At 49.3% G+C, this 17,214-nt stretch overlaps 6 non-coding genes across 6 annotated transcripts; all 6 read left to right on the top strand.

Moving 5' to 3' along the window:
• The first annotated feature begins 1,176 nt into the window (after positions 1-1,176).
• Positions 1,177-1,248, top strand: TRNAC-GCA (transfer RNA cysteine (anticodon GCA)). The gene has a single exon. It is a non-coding gene; the product is annotated as a tRNA-Cys (tRNA).
• A 3,262-nt stretch (positions 1,249-4,510) lies between these two features.
• TRNAC-GCA (transfer RNA cysteine (anticodon GCA)) lies at positions 4,511-4,582 on the top strand. Its single transcript has one exon. It is a non-coding gene; the product is annotated as a tRNA-Cys (tRNA).
• A 3,209-nt stretch (positions 4,583-7,791) lies between these two features.
• TRNAC-GCA (transfer RNA cysteine (anticodon GCA)) lies at positions 7,792-7,863 on the top strand. The gene has a single exon. It is a non-coding gene; the product is annotated as a tRNA-Cys (tRNA).
• Positions 7,864-11,066: 3,203 nt separating this feature from the next.
• TRNAC-GCA (transfer RNA cysteine (anticodon GCA)) lies at positions 11,067-11,138 on the top strand. The gene has a single exon. It is a non-coding gene; the product is annotated as a tRNA-Cys (tRNA).
• A 3,248-nt stretch (positions 11,139-14,386) lies between these two features.
• On the top strand, positions 14,387-14,458 carry TRNAC-GCA (transfer RNA cysteine (anticodon GCA)). The gene has a single exon. It is a non-coding gene; the product is annotated as a tRNA-Cys (tRNA).
• A 2,150-nt stretch (positions 14,459-16,608) lies between these two features.
• On the top strand, positions 16,609-16,680 carry TRNAC-GCA (transfer RNA cysteine (anticodon GCA)). The gene has a single exon. It is a non-coding gene; the product is annotated as a tRNA-Cys (tRNA).
• The last annotated feature ends 534 nt before the right edge of the window (positions 16,681-17,214 follow it).

The following is a 17,214-nucleotide window of genomic DNA, read 5'->3' on the forward strand; positions in this document are numbered from 1 at the left end:
TGAAGATGGCAGCTGTTAAAAGAGATGGATCGTGAGAACCTGGGATGTCTGGTGGATTGGAAGATATCGGTGCATGGATGGACTGAGGCGAGGTCGATGTCAAGAAGCATGTGGGATGTTGAAAATAAAAAGATGGGGGATTTTATTTGCCTTTTTTTTTTTTTTTTTTATATCAAGAAAACCTCCTCTGCAATCCACCATTGCCTCCAGCCCTTCACACCAACTACCACCACTGCCTCCACACCAGCTACCACCATTGCCACCAGCCCTTCACACCAACTACCACCCAGGAACCGGGACCACTCACTTCCACACCAACAACCTTCTTCCTATGGAATCTTCCCACCCACACTCACATACCAGCTACCACAGCCATCCACACCAGAGCTCCTTCTCCAACACCTTATGGGTGCCCGACCATCAACCACTTCACACACACACACACACACACACACACACACTCCTCCGCTTCCACACTATGCTGCCACAATTTCTCCAAACGAGCTTCAGGGTGTTCACAGGACTTGAACTCACAACCTCTCTGCTCCAAGGCAGCAGCTCTAACCACTAGACCATGAGAGCTTCATGGAAACTAGCAAGGATGACTGTGGTCTTGGCCTGTTTTGACAAAATCATTTTTTTCCCCACCGGTTCATATACATTTGACTGGGATAGTACAGGCAAGCCGAGAGCTAGTTCGGACTTAGCTTCGAATCCCCCCTCTGTGCGGTTACCCTGGCAAGCCATGTGTTGCGGGGGTATAGCTCAGTGGTAGAGCATTTGACTGCAGATCAAGAGGTCCTTGGCTCAAATCCGAGTGCCCCCTAACACACATTTTTTTGCTTTACGACTTAACCATATCCTACATATGTAGTGGTGGTGGTGGGGGGGAGGCGCCATAGGAAGAAGGTTGTTGGTGTGGAAGTGAGTGGCCCTGGGTGGTGGGCTGAAGGGCTGGAGGCAGTGGTGGTAGTTGGTGTGAAGGGCTGGAGGCAACGTTGAGGTACAAACAAGCCACATGTTGTGGGGCTGAAGCTCAGTGGTAGAGCATTTGACTGCATGTAAAGAGGTCCGAGTGCCACACATTTTTTTTCTTTACAAGCTTAACCGTATCCCACATATGTAGTTTATTGCAGAAAATTAAAAATGTTGAGGTACAGATGAGCTGCATGTTGCGGGGGTATAGCTCAGTGGTAGAGCATTTGACTGCAGATCAAGAGGTCCTTGGTTCAAATCCGAGTGCCCCCTAACACATGCATGCTTTTTTTTCCTCTGTGCAGTTGCTCTGTGAGCCAAAACAGGCCAAGACCTTGGTCGCCGCATATGCCAGACAAGCAGCTCCCACGGCATAGTGGTTAGAGCAGCCACCTTGGAGCGAAGAGGTTGTGAGTTCGAATCCTGTCAAGACCCTGAAGATGGCAGCTGTTAAAAGAGATGGATCGTGAGAACCTGGGATGTCTGGTGGATTGGAAGATATCGGTGCATGGATGGACTGAGGCGAGGTGGATGTCAAGGAGAGCAGTTGTCGAGGTAAGTGGTTGGAGGAAGGTGTAGTTGTGGGGCATTGTGGAAGGTGGACTGAGGCGAGGAGGATGTCAAGGAGAGCAGTTGTCGAGGTAAGTGGTTGGAGGAAGGTGTAGTTGTGGGGCATCGTGGAAGGTGGACTGAGGCGAGGAGGACGTCAAGGAGAGCAGTTGTCGAGGTGAGTGGTTAGAGGGCGTTGCGGAGGAAGGTGTAGTTGTGGGGCATCGTGGAAGGTGGTCCACTGCCTGGAATGGAGGAGTCTAGGTTGGGGATCTGCCAAAAGTGGTGTTGTGTCTGTCGAAGCATGTGGGATGTTGAAAATAAAAAGATGGGGGATTTTATTTGCCTTTTTTTTGTTTTGTTTTTTTTTTTTTATCAAGAAAACCTCCTCTGCAATCCACCATTGCCTCCAACCCTTCACACCAACTACCACTACTGCCTCCACACCAACTACCACCACTGCCACCAGCCCTTCACACCAATTACCGGGACCACTCACTTCCACACCAACAACCTTCTTCCTATGGAACCTTCCCACCCACACCACCACCACTCATGGGATTGGAAGATATCGGTGCATGGATGGACTGAGGCGAGGTGGATGTCAGGAAGAGCGGAATGGAGAGCAATGTCCCTGAAGACCCTGGAGCATGTCGCTGGATGGACTGAGGCGAGGAGGATGTCAAGGAGAGCAGTTGTCGAGGTAAGTAAGTGGTTAGAGGGCGTTGCGGAGGAAGGTGTAGTTGTGGGGCATCGTGGAAGGTGGTCCACTGCCTGGAATGGAGGATTCTAGGTTGGGGATCTGCCAAAAGTGGTGTTGTGTCTGTCGAAGCATGTGGGATGTTGAAAATAAAAAGATGGGGGATTTTATTTGCCTTTTTTTTTTTTTATATCAAGAAAACCTCCTCTGCAATCCACCATTGCCTCCAGCCCTTCACACCAACTACCACTACTGCCTCCACACCAACTACCACCACTGCCACCAGCCCTTCACACCAATTACCGGGACCACTCACTTCCACACCAACAACCTTCTTCCTATGGAACCTTCCCACCCACACCACCACCACTCATGGGATTGGAAGATATCGGTGCATGGATGGACTGAGGCGAGGTGGATGTCAGGAAGAGCGGAATGGAGAGCAATGTCCCTGAAGACCCTGGAGCATGTCGCTGGATGGACTGAGGCGAGGAGGATGTCAAGGAGAGCAGTTGTCGAGGTAAGTAAGTGGTTAGAGGGCGTTGCGGAGGAAGGTGTAGTTGTGGGGCATCGTTGAAGGTGGTCCACTGCCTGGAATGGAGGATTCTAGGTTGGGGATCTGCCAAAAGTGGTGTTGTGTCTGTCGAAGCATGTGGGATGTTGAAAATAAAAAGATGGGGGATTTTATTTGGCTTTTTTTTATATCACGAAAACCTCCTCTGCAATCCACCATTGCCTCCAGCCCTTCACACCAACTACCACCACTGCCTCCACACCAGCTACCACCATTGCCACCAGCCCTTCACACCAACTACCACCCAGGAACCGGGACCACTCACTTCCACACCAACAACCTTCTTCCTATGGAATCTTCCCAACCATAGCCAGGAAGCCAACGGGCTTCCCATAGCCAGTTGAGAGCTAGCTCCACCTTAGGTTGGAGTCCCCCCCCCCCCTTTCCTCTGTGCAGTTGCTCTGTGTGCCAAAACAGGCCAAGACCTTGGTCGCCGCATATGCCTGACAAGCAGCTCCCACGGCATAGTGGTTAGAGCAGCCGCCTTGGAGCGAAGAGGTTGTGAGTTCGAATCCTGTCAAGACCCTGAAGATGGCAGCTGTTAAAAGAGATGGATCGTGAGAACCTGGGATGTCTGGTGGATTGGAAGATATCGGTGCATGGATGGACTGAGGCGAGGTCGATGTCAAGAAGCATGTGGGATGTTGAAAATAAAAAGATGGGGGATTTTATTTGCCTTTTTTTTTTTTTTTTTTATATCAAGAAAACCTCCTCTGCAATCCACCATTGCCTCCAGCCCTTCACACCAACTACCACCACTGCCTCCACACCAGCTACCACCATTGCCACCAGCCCTTCACACCAACTACCACCCAGGAACCGGGACCACTCACTTCCACACCAACAACCTTCTTCCTATGGAATCTTCCCACCCACACTCACATACCAGCTACCACAGCCATCCACACCAGAGCTCCTTCTCCAACACCTTATGGGTGCCCGACCATCAACCACTTCACACACACACACACACACACACACACACACACACTCCTCCGCTTCCACACTATGCTGCCACAATTTCTCCAAACGAGCTTCAGGGTGTTCACAGGACTTGAACTCACAACCTCTCTGCTCCAAGGCAGCAGCTCTAACCACTAGACCATGAGAGCTTCATGGAAACTAGCAAGGATGACTGTGGTCTTGGCCTGTTTTGACAAAATCATTTTTTTCCCCACCGGTTCATATACATTTGACTGGGATAGTACAGGCAAGCCGAGAGCTAGTTCGGACTTAGCTTCGAATCCCCCCTCTGTGCGGTTACCCTGGCAAGCCATGTGTTGCGGGGGTATAGCTCAGTGGTAGAGCATTTGACTGCAGATCAAGAGGTCCTTGGCTCAAATCCGAGTGCCCCCTAACACACATTTTTTTGCTTTACGACTTAACCATATCCTACATATGTAGTGGTGGTGGTGGGGGGGAGGCGCCATAGGAAGAAGGTTGTTGGTGTGGAAGTGAGTGGCCCTGGGTGGTGGGCTGAAGGGCTGGAGGCAGTGGTGGTAGTTGGTGTGAAGGGCTGGAGGCAACGTTGAGGTACAAACAAGCCACATGTTGTGGGGCTGAAGCTCAGTGGTAGAGCATTTGACTGCATGTAAAGAGGTCCGAGTGCCCGTAACACACATTTTTTTTCTTTACAAGCTTAACCGTATCCCACATATGTAGTTTATTGCAGAAAATTAAAAATGTTGAGGTACAGATGAGCTGCATGTTGCGGGGGTATAGCTCAGTGGTAGAGCATTTGACTGCAGATCAAGAGGTCCTTGGTTCAAATCCGAGTGCCCCCTAACACATGCATGCTTTTTTTTACAGCTTAACCACATCCTACATATGTTGTTTATAGCAGACCCCCACTAGCTTTACACTGCAAGATTTTGGTCGCCTCATCCAGTTGATGAGCAGCCACCCTGGAGCGCAGAGGTTCAAGAGGTCCTTGGTTCAAATACAAATGCCCGCTAATGCACAATTTTTTCTTGGTGGGGCATTGTGGTCAGACAGAAAAGAACCATACAACTTCCTCTGTAGTATAAAGCAGCTGATAAGAGTAAAGAGCTTTAAATACAAGTCATTTACTAATCTGTCTAACTTTTTGGCACCAGTTAATTTAAAAAAAAAAAATTGACACACGAGTATCCCTTTAAGATCTACGAATGTAACTCTTTGATCTTTTTGTGGTTTGACAAAACTTACATCTAAGTTACATTTATAGATTGAACCCACCACCTTCACACTGTAAGGTGGCAAGGCTAACCACTTAGCATTCAGAGATCTTGACATAGCCAGTTGAGAGCTAGCTCCACCTTAGGTTGGAGTCCCCCCCCCCCCTTTCCTCTGTGCAGTTGCTCTGTGTGCCAAAACAGGCCAAGACCTTGGTCGCCGCATATGCCAGACAAGCAGCTCCCACGGCATAGTGGTTAGAGCAGCCACCTTGGAGCGAAGAGGTTGTGAGTTCGAATCCTGTCAAGACCCTGAAGATGGCAGCTGTTAAAAGAGATGGATCGTGAGAACCTGGGATGTCTGGTGGATTGGAAGATATCGGTGCATGGATGGACTGAGGCGAGGTGGATGTCAAGGAGAGCAGTTGTCGAGGTAAGTGGTTGGAGGAAGGTGTAGTTGTGGGGCATTGTGGAAGGTGGACTGAGGCGAGGAGGATGTCAAGGAGAGCAGTTGTCGAGGTAAGTGGTTGGAGGAAGGTGTAGTTGTGGGGCATCGTGGAAGGTGGACTGAGGTGAGGAGGACGTCAAGGAGAGCAGTTGTCGAGGTGAGTGGTTAGAGGGCGTTGCGGAGGAAGGTGTAGTTGTGGGGCATCGTGGAAGGTGGTCCACTGCCTGGAATGGAGGAGTCTAGGTTGGGGATCTGCCAAAAGTGGTGTTGTGTCTGTCGAAGCATGTGGGATGTTGAAAATAAAAAGATGGGGGATTTTATTTGCCTTTTTTTTGTTTTGTTTTTTTTTTTTTATCAAGAAAACCTCCTCTGCAATCCACCATTGCCTCCAACCCTTCACACCAACTACCACTACTGCCTCCACACCAACTACCACCACTGCCACCAGCCCTTCACACCAATTACCGGGACCACTCACTTCCACACCAACAACCTTCTTCCTATGGAACCTTCCCACCCACACCACCACCACTCATGGGATTGGAAGATATCGGTGCATGGATGGACTGAGGCGAGGTGGATGTCAGGAAGAGCGGAATGGAGAGCAATGTCCCTGAAGACCCTGGAGCATGTCGCTGGATGGACTGAGGCGAGGAGGATGTCAAGGAGAGCAGTTGTCGAGGTAAGTAAGTGGTTAGAGGGCGTTGCGGAGGAAGGTGTAGTTGTGGGGCATCGTGGAAGGTGGTCCACTGCCTGGAATGGAGGATTCTAGGTTGGGGATCTGCCAAAAGTGGTGTTGTGTCTGTCGAAGCATGTGGGATGTTGAAAATAAAAAGATGGGGGATTTTATTTGCCTTTTTTTTTTTTTTTTTTTTATATCAAGAAAACCTCCTCTGCAATCCACCATTGCCTCCAGCCCTTCACACCAACTACCACTACTGCCTCCACACCAACTACCACCACTGCCACCAGCCCTTCACACCAATTACCGGGACCACTCACTTCCACACCAACAACCTTCTTCCTATGGAACCTTCCCACCCACACCACCACCACTCATGGGATTGGAAGATATCGGTGCATGGATGGACTGAGGCGAGGTGGATGTCAGGAAGAGCGGAATGGAGAGCAATGTCCCTGAAGACCCTGGAGCATGTCGCTGGATGGACTGAGGCGAGGAGGATGTCAAGGAGAGCAGTTGTCGAGGTAAGTAAGTGGTTAGAGGGCGTTGCGGAGGAAGGTGTAGTTGTGGGGCATCGTGGAAGGTGGTCCACTGCCTGGAATGGAGGATTCTAGGTTGGGGATCTGCCAAAAGTGGTGTTGTGTCTGTCGAAGCATGTGGGATGTTGAAAATAAAAAGATGGGGGATTTTATTTGCCTTTTTTTTATATCACGAAAAACTCCTCTGCAATCCACCATTGCCTCCAGCCCTTCACACCAACTACCACCACTGCCTCCACACCAGCTACCACCATTGCCACCAGCCCTTCACACCAACTACCACCCAGGAACCGGGACCACTCACTTCCACACCAACAACCTTCTTCCTATGGAATCTTCCCACCCACACTCACATACCAGCTACCACAGCCATCCACACCAGAGCTCCTTCTCCAACACCTTATGGGTGCCCGACCATCAACCACTTCACACACACACACACACACACACTCCTCCGCTTCCACACTATGCTGCCACAATTTCTCCAAACGAGCTTCAGGGTGTTCACAGGACTTGAACTCACAACCTCTCTGCTCCAAGGCAGCAGCTCTAACCACTAGACCATGAGAGCTTCATGGAAACTAGCAAGGATGACTGTGGTCTTGGCCTGTTTTGACAAAATCATTTTTTTCCCCACCGGTTCATATACATTTGACTGGGATAGTACAGGCAAGCCGAGAGCTAGTTCGGACTTAGCTTCGAATCCCCCCTCTGTGCGGTTACCCTGGCAAGCCATGTGTTGCGGGGGTATAGCTCAGTGGTAGAGCATTTGACTGCAGATCAAGAGGTCCTTGGCTCAAATCCGAGTGCCCCCTAACACACATTTTTTTGCTTTACGACTTAACCATATCCTACATATGTAGTGGTGGTGGTGGGGGGGAGGCGCCATAGGAAGAAGGTTGTTGGTGTGGAAGTGAGTGGCCCTGGGTGGTGGGCTGAAGGGCTGGAGGCAGTGGTGGTAGTTGGTGTGAAGGGCTGGAGGCAACGTTGAGGTACAAACAAGCCACATGTTGTGGGGCTGAAGCTCAGTGGTAGAGCATTTGACTGCATGTAAAGAGGTCCGAGTGCCCGTAACACACATTTTTTTTCTTTACAAGCTTAACCGTATCCCACATATGTAGTTTATTGCAGAAAATTAAAAATGTTGAGGTACAGATGAGCTGCATGTTGCGGGGGTATAGCTCAGTGGTAGAGCATTTGACTGCAGATCAAGAGGTCCTTGGTTCAAATCCGAGTGCCCCCTAACACATGCATGCTTTTTTTTACAGCTTAACCACATCCTACATATGTTGTTTATAGCAGACCCCCACTAGCTTTACACTGCAAGATTTTGGTCGCCTCATCCAGTTGATGAGCAGCCACCCTGGAGCGCAGAGGTTCAAGAGGTCCTTGGTTCAAATACAAATGCCCGCTAATGCACAATTTTTTCTTGGTGGGGCATTGTGGTCAGACAGAAAAGAACCATACAACTTCCTCTGTAGTATAAAGCAGCTGATAAGAGTAAAGAGCTTTAAATACAAGTCATTTACTAATCTGTCTAACTTTTTGGCACCAGTTAATTTAAAAAAAAAAAATTGACACACGAGTATCCCTTTAAGATCTACGAATGTAACTCTTTGATCTTTTTGTGGTTTGACAAAACTTACATCTAAGTTACATTTATAGATTGAACCCACCACCTTCACACTGTAAGGTGGCAAGGCTAACCACTTAGCATTCAGAGATCTTGACATAGCCAGTTGAGAGCTAGCTCCACCTTAGGTTGGAGTCCCCCCCCCCCCTTTCCTCTGTGCAGTTGCTCTGTGTGCCAAAACAGGCCAAGACCTTGGTCGCCGCATATGCCAGACAAGCAGCTCCCACGGCATAGTGGTTAGAGCAGCCACCTTGGAGCGAAGAGGTTGTGAGTTCGAATCCTGTCAAGACCCTGAAGATGGCAGCTGTTAAAAGAGATGGATCGTGAGAACCTGGGATGTCTGGTGGATTGGAAGATATCGGTGCATGGATGGACTGAGGCGAGGTGGATGTCAAGGAGAGCAGTTGTCGAGGTAAGTGGTTGGAGGAAGGTGTAGTTGTGGGGCATTGTGGAAGGTGGACTGAGGCGAGGAGGATGTCAAGGAGAGCAGTTGTCGAGGTAAGTGGTTGGAGGAAGGTGTAGTTGTGGGGCATCGTGGAAGGTGGACTGAGGTGAGGAGGACGTCAAGGAGAGCAGTTGTCGAGGTGAGTGGTTAGAGGGCGTTGCGGAGGAAGGTGTAGTTGTGGGGCATCGTGGAAGGTGGTCCACTGCCTGGAATGGAGGAGTCTAGGTTGGGGATCTGCCAAAAGTGGTGTTGTGTCTGTCGAAGCATGTGGGATGTTGAAAATAAAAAGATGGGGGATTTTATTTGCCTTTTTTTTGTTTTGTTTTTTTTTTTTTATCAAGAAAACCTCCTCTGCAATCCACCATTGCCTCCAACCCTTCACACCAACTACCACTACTGCCTCCACACCAACTACCACCACTGCCACCAGCCCTTCACACCAATTACCGGGACCACTCACTTCCACACCAACAACCTTCTTCCTATGGAACCTTCCCACCCACACCACCACCACTCATGGGATTGGAAGATATCGGTGCATGGATGGACTGAGGCGAGGTGGATGTCAGGAAGAGCGGAATGGAGAGCAATGTCCCTGAAGACCCTGGAGCATGTCGCTGGATGGACTGAGGCGAGGAGGATGTCAAGGAGAGCAGTTGTCGAGGTAAGTAAGTGGTTAGAGGGCGTTGCGGAGGAAGGTGTAGTTGTGGGGCATCGTGGAAGGTGGTCCACTGCCTGGAATGGAGGATTCTAGGTTGGGGATCTGCCAAAAGTGGTGTTGTGTCTGTCGAAGCATGTGGGATGTTGAAAATAAAAAGATGGGGGATTTTATTTGCCTTTTTTTTTTTTTTTTTTTTATATCAAGAAAACCTCCTCTGCAATCCACCATTGCCTCCAGCCCTTCACACCAACTACCACTACTGCCTCCACACCAACTACCACCACTGCCACCAGCCCTTCACACCAATTACCGGGACCACTCACTTCCACACCAACAACCTTCTTCCTATGGAACCTTCCCACCCACACCACCACCACTCATGGGATTGGAAGATATCGGTGCATGGATGGACTGAGGCGAGGTGGATGTCAGGAAGAGCGGAATGGAGAGCAATGTCCCTGAAGACCCTGGAGCATGTCGCTGGATGGACTGAGGCGAGGAGGATGTCAAGGAGAGCAGTTGTCGAGGTAAGTAAGTGGTTAGAGGGCGTTGCGGAGGAAGGTGTAGTTGTGGGGCATCGTGGAAGGTGGTCCACTGCCTGGAATGGAGGATTCTAGGTTGGGGATCTGCCAAAAGTGGTGTTGTGTCTGTCGAAGCATGTGGGATGTTGAAAATAAAAAGATGGGGGATTTTATTTGCCTTTTTTTTATATCACGAAAACCTCCTCTGCAATCCACCATTGCCTCCAGCCCTTCACACCAACTACCACCACTGCCTCCACACCAGCTACCACCATTGCCACCAGCCCTTCACACCAACTACCACCCAGGAACCGGGACCACTCACTTCCACACCAACAACCTTCTTCCTATGGAATCTTCCCACCCACACTCACATACCAGCTACCACAGCCATCCACACCAGAGCTCCTTCTCCAACACCTTATGGGTGCCCGACCATCAACCACTTCACACACACACACACACTCCTCCGCTTCCACACTATGCTGCCACAATTTCTCCAAACGAGCTTCAGGGTGTTCACAGGACTTGAACTCACAACCTCTCTGCTCCAAGGCAGCAGCTCTAACCACTAGACCATGAGAGCTTCATGGAAACTAGCAAGGATGACTGTGGTCTTGGCCTGTTTTGACAAAATCATTTTTTTCCCCACCGGTTCATATACATTTGACTGGGATAGTACAGGCAAGCCGAGAGCTAGTTCGGACTTAGCTTCGAATCCCCCCTCTGTGCGGTTACCCTGGCAAGCCATGTGTTGCGGGGGTATAGCTCAGTGGTAGAGCATTTGACTGCAGATCAAGAGGTCCTTGGCTCAAATCCGAGTGCCCCCTAACACACATTTTTTTGCTTTACGACTTAACCATATCCTACATATGTAGTGGTGGTGGTGGGGGGGAGGCGCCATAGGAAGAAGGTTGTTGGTGTGGAAGTGAGTGGCCCTGGGTGGTGGGCTGAAGGGCTGGAGGCAGTGGTGGTAGTTGGTGTGAAGGGCTGGAGGCAACGTTGAGGTACAAACAAGCCACATGTTGTGGGGCTGAAGCTCAGTGGTAGAGCATTTGACTGCATGTAAAGAGGTCCGAGTGCCCGTAACACACATTTTTTTTCTTTACAAGCTTAACCGTATCCCACATATGTAGTTTATTGCAGAAAATTAAAAATGTTGAGGTACAGATGAGCTGCATGTTGCGGGGGTATAGCTCAGTGGTAGAGCATTTGACTGCAGATCAAGAGGTCCTTGGTTCAAATCCGAGTGCCCCCTAACACATGCATGCTTTTTTTTACAGCTTAACCACATCCTACATATGTTGTTTATAGCAGACCCCCACTAGCTTTACACTGCAAGATTTTGGTCGCCTCATCCAGTTGATGAGCAGCCACCCTGGAGCGCAGAGGTTCAAGAGGTCCTTGGTTCAAATACAAATGCCCGCTAATGCACAATTTTTTCTTGGTGGGGCATTGTGGTCAGACAGAAAAGAACCATACAACTTCCTCTGTAGTATAAAGCAGCTGATAAGAGTAAAGAGCTTTAAATACAAGTCATTTACTAATCTGTCTAACTTTTTGGCACCAGTTAATTTAAAAAAAAAAAATTGACACACGAGTATCCCTTTAAGATCTACGAATGTAACTCTTTGATCTTTTTGTGGTTTGACAAAACTTACATCTAAGTTACATTTATAGATTGAACCCACCACCTTCACACTGTAAGGTGGCAAGGCTAACCACTTAGCATTCAGAGATCTTGACATAGCCAGTTGAGAGCTAGCTCCACCTTAGGTTGGAGTCCCCCCCCCCCCCCCTTTCCTCTGTGCAGTTGCTCTGTGTGCCAAAACAGGCCAAGACCTTGGTCGCCGCATATGCCAGACAAGCAGCTCCCACGGCATAGTGGTTAGAGCAGCCACCTTGGAGCGAAGAGGTTGTGAGTTCGAATCCTGTCAAGACCCTGAAGATGGCAGCTGTTAAAAGAGATGGATCGTGAGAACCTGGGATGTCTGGTGGATTGGAAGATATCGGTGCATGGATGGACTGAGGCGAGGTGGATGTCAAGGAGAGCAGTTGTCGAGGTAAGTGGTTGGAGGAAGGTGTAGTTGTGGGGCATTGTGGAAGGTGGACTGAGGCGAGGAGGATGTCAAGGAGAGCAGTTGTCGAGGTAAGTGGTTGGAGGAAGGTGTAGTTGTGGGGCATCGTGGAAGGTGGACTGAGGTGAGGAGGACGTCAAGGAGAGCAGTTGTCGAGGTGAGTGGTTAGAGGGCGTTGCGGAGGAAGGTGTAGTTGTGGGGCATCGTGGAAGGTGGTCCACTGCCTGGAATGGAGGAGTCTAGGTTGGGGATCTGCCAAAAGTGGTGTTGTGTCTGTCGAAGCATGTGGGATGTTGAAAATAAAAAGATGGGGGATTTTATTTGCCTTTTTTTTGTTTTGTTTTTTTTTTTTTATCAAGAAAACCTCCTCTGCAATCCACCATTGCCTCCAACCCTTCACACCAACTACCACTACTGCCTCCACACCAACTACCACCACTGCCACCAGCCCTTCACACCAATTACCGGGACCACTCACTTCCACACCAACAACCTTCTTCCTATGGAACCTTCCCACCCACACCACCACCACTCATGGGATTGGAAGATATCGGTGCATGGATGGACTGAGGCGAGGTGGATGTCAGGAAGAGCGGAATGGAGAGCAATGTCCCTGAAGACCCTGGAGCATGTCGCTGGATGGACTGAGGCGAGGAGGATGTCAAGGAGAGCAGTTGTCGAGGTAAGTAAGTGGTTAGAGGGCGTTGCGGAGGAAGGTGTAGTTGTGGGGCATCGTGGAAGGTGGTCCACTGCCTGGAATGGAGGATTCTAGGTTGGGGATCTGCCAAAAGTGGTGTTGTGTCTGTCGAAGCATGTGGGATGTTGAAAATAAAAAGATGGGGGATTTTATTTGCCTTTTTTTTTTTTTTTTTTTTTATATCAAGAAAACCTCCTCTGCAATCCACCATTGCCTCCAGCCCTTCACACCAACTACCACTACTGCCTCCACACCAACTACCACCACTGCCACCAGCCCTTCACACCAATTACCGGGACCACTCACTTCCACACCAACAACCTTCTTCCTATGGAACCTTCCCACCCACACCACCACCACTCATGGGATTGGAAGATATCGGTGCATGGATGGACTGAGGCGAGGTGGATGTCAGGAAGAGCGGAATGGAGAGCAATGTCCCTGAAGACCCTGGAGCATGTCGCTGGATGGACTGAGGCGAGGAGGATGTCAAGGAGAGCAGTTGTCGAGGTAAGTAAGTGGTTAGAGGGTGTTGCGGAGGAAGGTGTAGTTGTGGGGCATCGTGGAAGGTGGTCCACTGCCTGGAATGGAGGATTCTAGGTTGGGGATCTGCCAAAAGTGGTGTTGTGTCTGTCGAAGCATGTGGGATGTTGAAAATAAAAAGATGGGGGATTTTATTTGCCTTTTTTTTTTTTTTTTTTTTATATCACGAAAACCTCCTCTGCAATCCACCATTCACACCAACTACCACCACTGCCTCCACACCAGCTACCACCATTGCCACCAGCCCTTCACACCAACTACCACCCAGGAACCGGGACCACTCACTTACACACCAACAACCTTCTTCCTATGGAATCTTCCCACCCACACTCACATACCAGCTACCACAGCCATCCACACCAGAGCTCCTTCTCCAACACCTTATGGGTGCCCGACCATCAACCACACACACTTCACACACACACACACACACACACACACACACACACACACACACACACACACACTCCTCCGCTTCCACACTCTGCTGCCACAATTTCTCCAAACGAGCTTCAGGGTGTTCACAGGACTTGAACTCACAACCTCTCTGCTCCAAGGCAGCAGCTCTAACCACTAGACCATGAGAGCTTCATGGAAACTAGCAAGGATGACTGTGGTCTTGGCCTGTTTTGACAAAATCATTTTTTTCCCCACTGGTTCATATACATTTGACTGGGATAGTACAGGCAAGCCGAGAGCTAGTTCGGACTTAGCTTCGAATCCCCCCTCTGTGCGGTTACCCTGGCAAGCCATGTGTTGCGGGGGTATAGCTCAGTGGTAGAGCATTTGACTGCAGATCAAGAGGTCCTTGGCTCAAATCCGAGTGCCCCCTAACACACATTTTTTTGCTTTACGACTTAACCATATCCTACATATGTAGTGGTGGTGGTGGGGGGGAGGCGCCATAGGAAGAAGGTTGTTGGTGTGGAAGTGAGTGGCCCTGGGTGGTGGGCTGAAGGGCTGGAGGCAGTGGTGGTAGTTGGTGTGAAGGGCTGGAGGCAACGTTGAGGTACAAACAAGCCACATGTTGTGGGGCTGAAGCTCAGTGGTAGAGCATTTGACTGCATGTAAAGAGGTCCGAGTGCCCGTAACACACATTTTTTTTCTTTACAAGCTTAACCGTATCCCACATATGTAGTTTATTGCAGAAAATTAAAAATGTTGAGGTACAGATGAGCTGCATGTTGCGGGGGTATAGCTCAGTGGTAGAGCATTTGACTGCAGATCAAGAGGTCCTTGGTTCAAATCCGAGTGCCCCCTAACACATGCATGCTTTTTTTTACAGCTTAACCACATCCTACATATGTTGTTTATAGCAGACCCCCACTAGCTTTGCACTGCAAGATTTTGGTCGCCTCATCCAGTTGATGAGCAGCCACCCTGGAGCGCAGAGGTTCAAGAGGTCCTTGGTTCAAATACAAATGCCCGCTAATGCACAATTTTTTCTTGGTGGGGCATTGTGGTCAGACAGAAAAGAACCATACAACTTCCTCTGTAGTATAAAGCAGCTGATAAGAGTAAAGAGCTTTAAATACAAGTCATTTACTAATCTGTCTAACTTTTTGGCACCAGTTAATTTAAAAAAAAAAAATTGACACACGAGTATCCCTTTAAGATCTACGAATGTAACTCTTTGATCTTTTTGTGGTTTGACAAAACTTACATCTAAGTTACATTTATAGATTGAACCCACCACCTTCACACTGTAAGGTGGCAAGGCTAACCACTTAGCATTCAGAGATCTTGACATAGCCAGTTGAGAGCTAGCTCCACCTTAGGTTGGAGTCCCCCCCCCCCCTTTCCTCTGTGCAGTTGCTCTGTGTGCCAAAACAGGCCAAGACCTTGGTCGCCGCATATGCCTGACAAGCAGCTCCCACGGCATAGTGGTTAGAGCAGCCGCCTTGGAGCGAAGAGGTTGTGAGTTCGAATCCTGTCAAGACCCTGAAGATGGCAGCTGTTAAAAGAGATGGATCGTGAGAACCTGGGATGTCTGGTGGATTGGAAGATATCGGTGCATGGATGGACTGAGGCGAGGTGGATGTCAAGGAGAGCAGTTGTCGAGGTAAGTGGTTGGAGGAAGGTGTAGTTGTGGGGCATTGTGGAAGGTGGACTGAGGCGAGGAGGATGTCAAGGAGAGCAGTTGTCGAGGTAAGTGGTTGGAGGAAGGTGTAGTTGTGGGGCATCGTGGAAGGTGGACTGAGGCGAGGAGGACGTCAAGGAGAGCAGTTGTCGAGGTGAGTGGTTAGAGGGCGTTGCGGAGGAAGGTGTAGTTGTGGGGCATCGTGGAAGGTGGTCCACTGCCTGGAATGGAGGATTCTAGGTTGGGGATCTGCCAAAAGTGGTGTTGTGTCTGTCGAAGCATGTGGGATGTTGAAAATAAAAAGATGGGGGATTTTATTTGCCTTTTTTTTATATCACGAAAACCTCCTCTGCAATCCACCATTGCCTCCAGCCCTTCACACCAACTACCACCACTGCCTCCACACCAGCTACCACCATTGCCACCAGCCCTTCACACCAACTACCACCCAGGAACCGGGACCACTCACTTCCACACCAACAACCTTCTTCCTATGGAATCTTCCCACCCACACTCACATACCAGCTACCACAGCCATCCACACCAGAGCTCCTTCTCCAACACCTTATGGGTGCCCGACCATCAACCACTTCACACACACACACACACTCCTCCGCTTCCACACTATGCTGCCACAATTTCTCCAAACGAGCTTCAGGGTGTTCACAGGACTTGAACTCACAACCTCTCTGCTCCAAGGCAGCAGCTCTAACCACTAGACCATGAGAGCTTCATGGAAACTAGCAAGGATGACTGTGGTCTTGGCCTGTTTTGACAAAATCATTTTTTTCCCCACCGGTTCATATACATTTGACTGGGATAGTACAGGCAAGCCGAGAGCTAGTTCGGACTTAGCTTCGAATCCCCCCTCTGTGCGGTTACCCTGGCAAGCCATGTGTTGCGGGGGTATAGCTCAGTGGTAGAGCATTTGACTGCAGATCAAGAGGTCCTTGGCTCAAATCCGAGTGCCCCCTAACACACATTTTTTTGCTTTACGACTTAACCATATCCTACATATGTAGTGGTGGTGGTGGGGGGGAGGCGCCATAGGAAGAAGGTTGTTGGTGTGGAAGTGAGTGGCCCTGGGTGGTGGGCTGAAGGGCTGGAGGCAGTGGTGGTAGTTGGTGTGAAGGGCTGGAGGCAACGTTGAGGTACAAACAAGCCACATGTTGTGGGGCTGAAGCTCAGTGGTAGAGCATTTGACTGCATGTAAAGAGGTCCGAGTGCCCGTAACACACATTTTTTTTCTTTACAAGCTTAACCGTATCCCACATATGTAGTTTATTGCAGAAAATTAAAAATGTTGAGGTACAGATGAGCTGCATGTTGCGGGGGTATAGCTCAGTGGTAGAGCATTTGACTGCAGATCAAGAGGTCCTTGGTTCAAATCCGAGTGCCCCCTAACACATGCATGCTTTTTTTTACAGCTTAACCACATCCTACATATGTTGTTTATAGCAGACCCCCACTAGCTTTACACTGCAAGATTTTGGTCGCCTCATCCAGTTGATGAGCAGCCACCCTGGAGCGCAGAGGTTCAAGAGGTCCTTGGTTCAAATACAAATGCCCGCTAATGCACAATTTTTTCTTGGTGGGGCATTGTGGTCAGACAGAAAAGAACCATACAACTTCCTCTGTAGTATAAAGCAGCTGATAAGAGTAAAGAGCTTTAAATACAAGTCATTTACTAATCTGTCTAACTTTTTGGCACCAGTTAATTTAAAAAAAAAAAATTGACACACGAGTATCCCTTTAAGATCTACGAATGTAACTCTTTGATCTTTTTGTGGTTTGACAAAACTTACATCTAAGTTACATTTATAGATTGAACCCACCACCTTCACACTGTAAGGTGGCAAGGCTAACCACTTAGCATTCAGAGATCTTGACATAGCCAGTTGAGAGCTAGCTCCACCTTAGGTTGGAGTCCCCCCCC

Source organism: Hyla sarda, chromosome 2 (assembly GCF_029499605.1).
Source record: "Hyla sarda isolate aHylSar1 chromosome 2, aHylSar1.hap1, whole genome shotgun sequence".
Lineage (NCBI taxonomy): Eukaryota > Metazoa > Chordata > Amphibia > Anura > Hylidae > Hyla > Hyla sarda.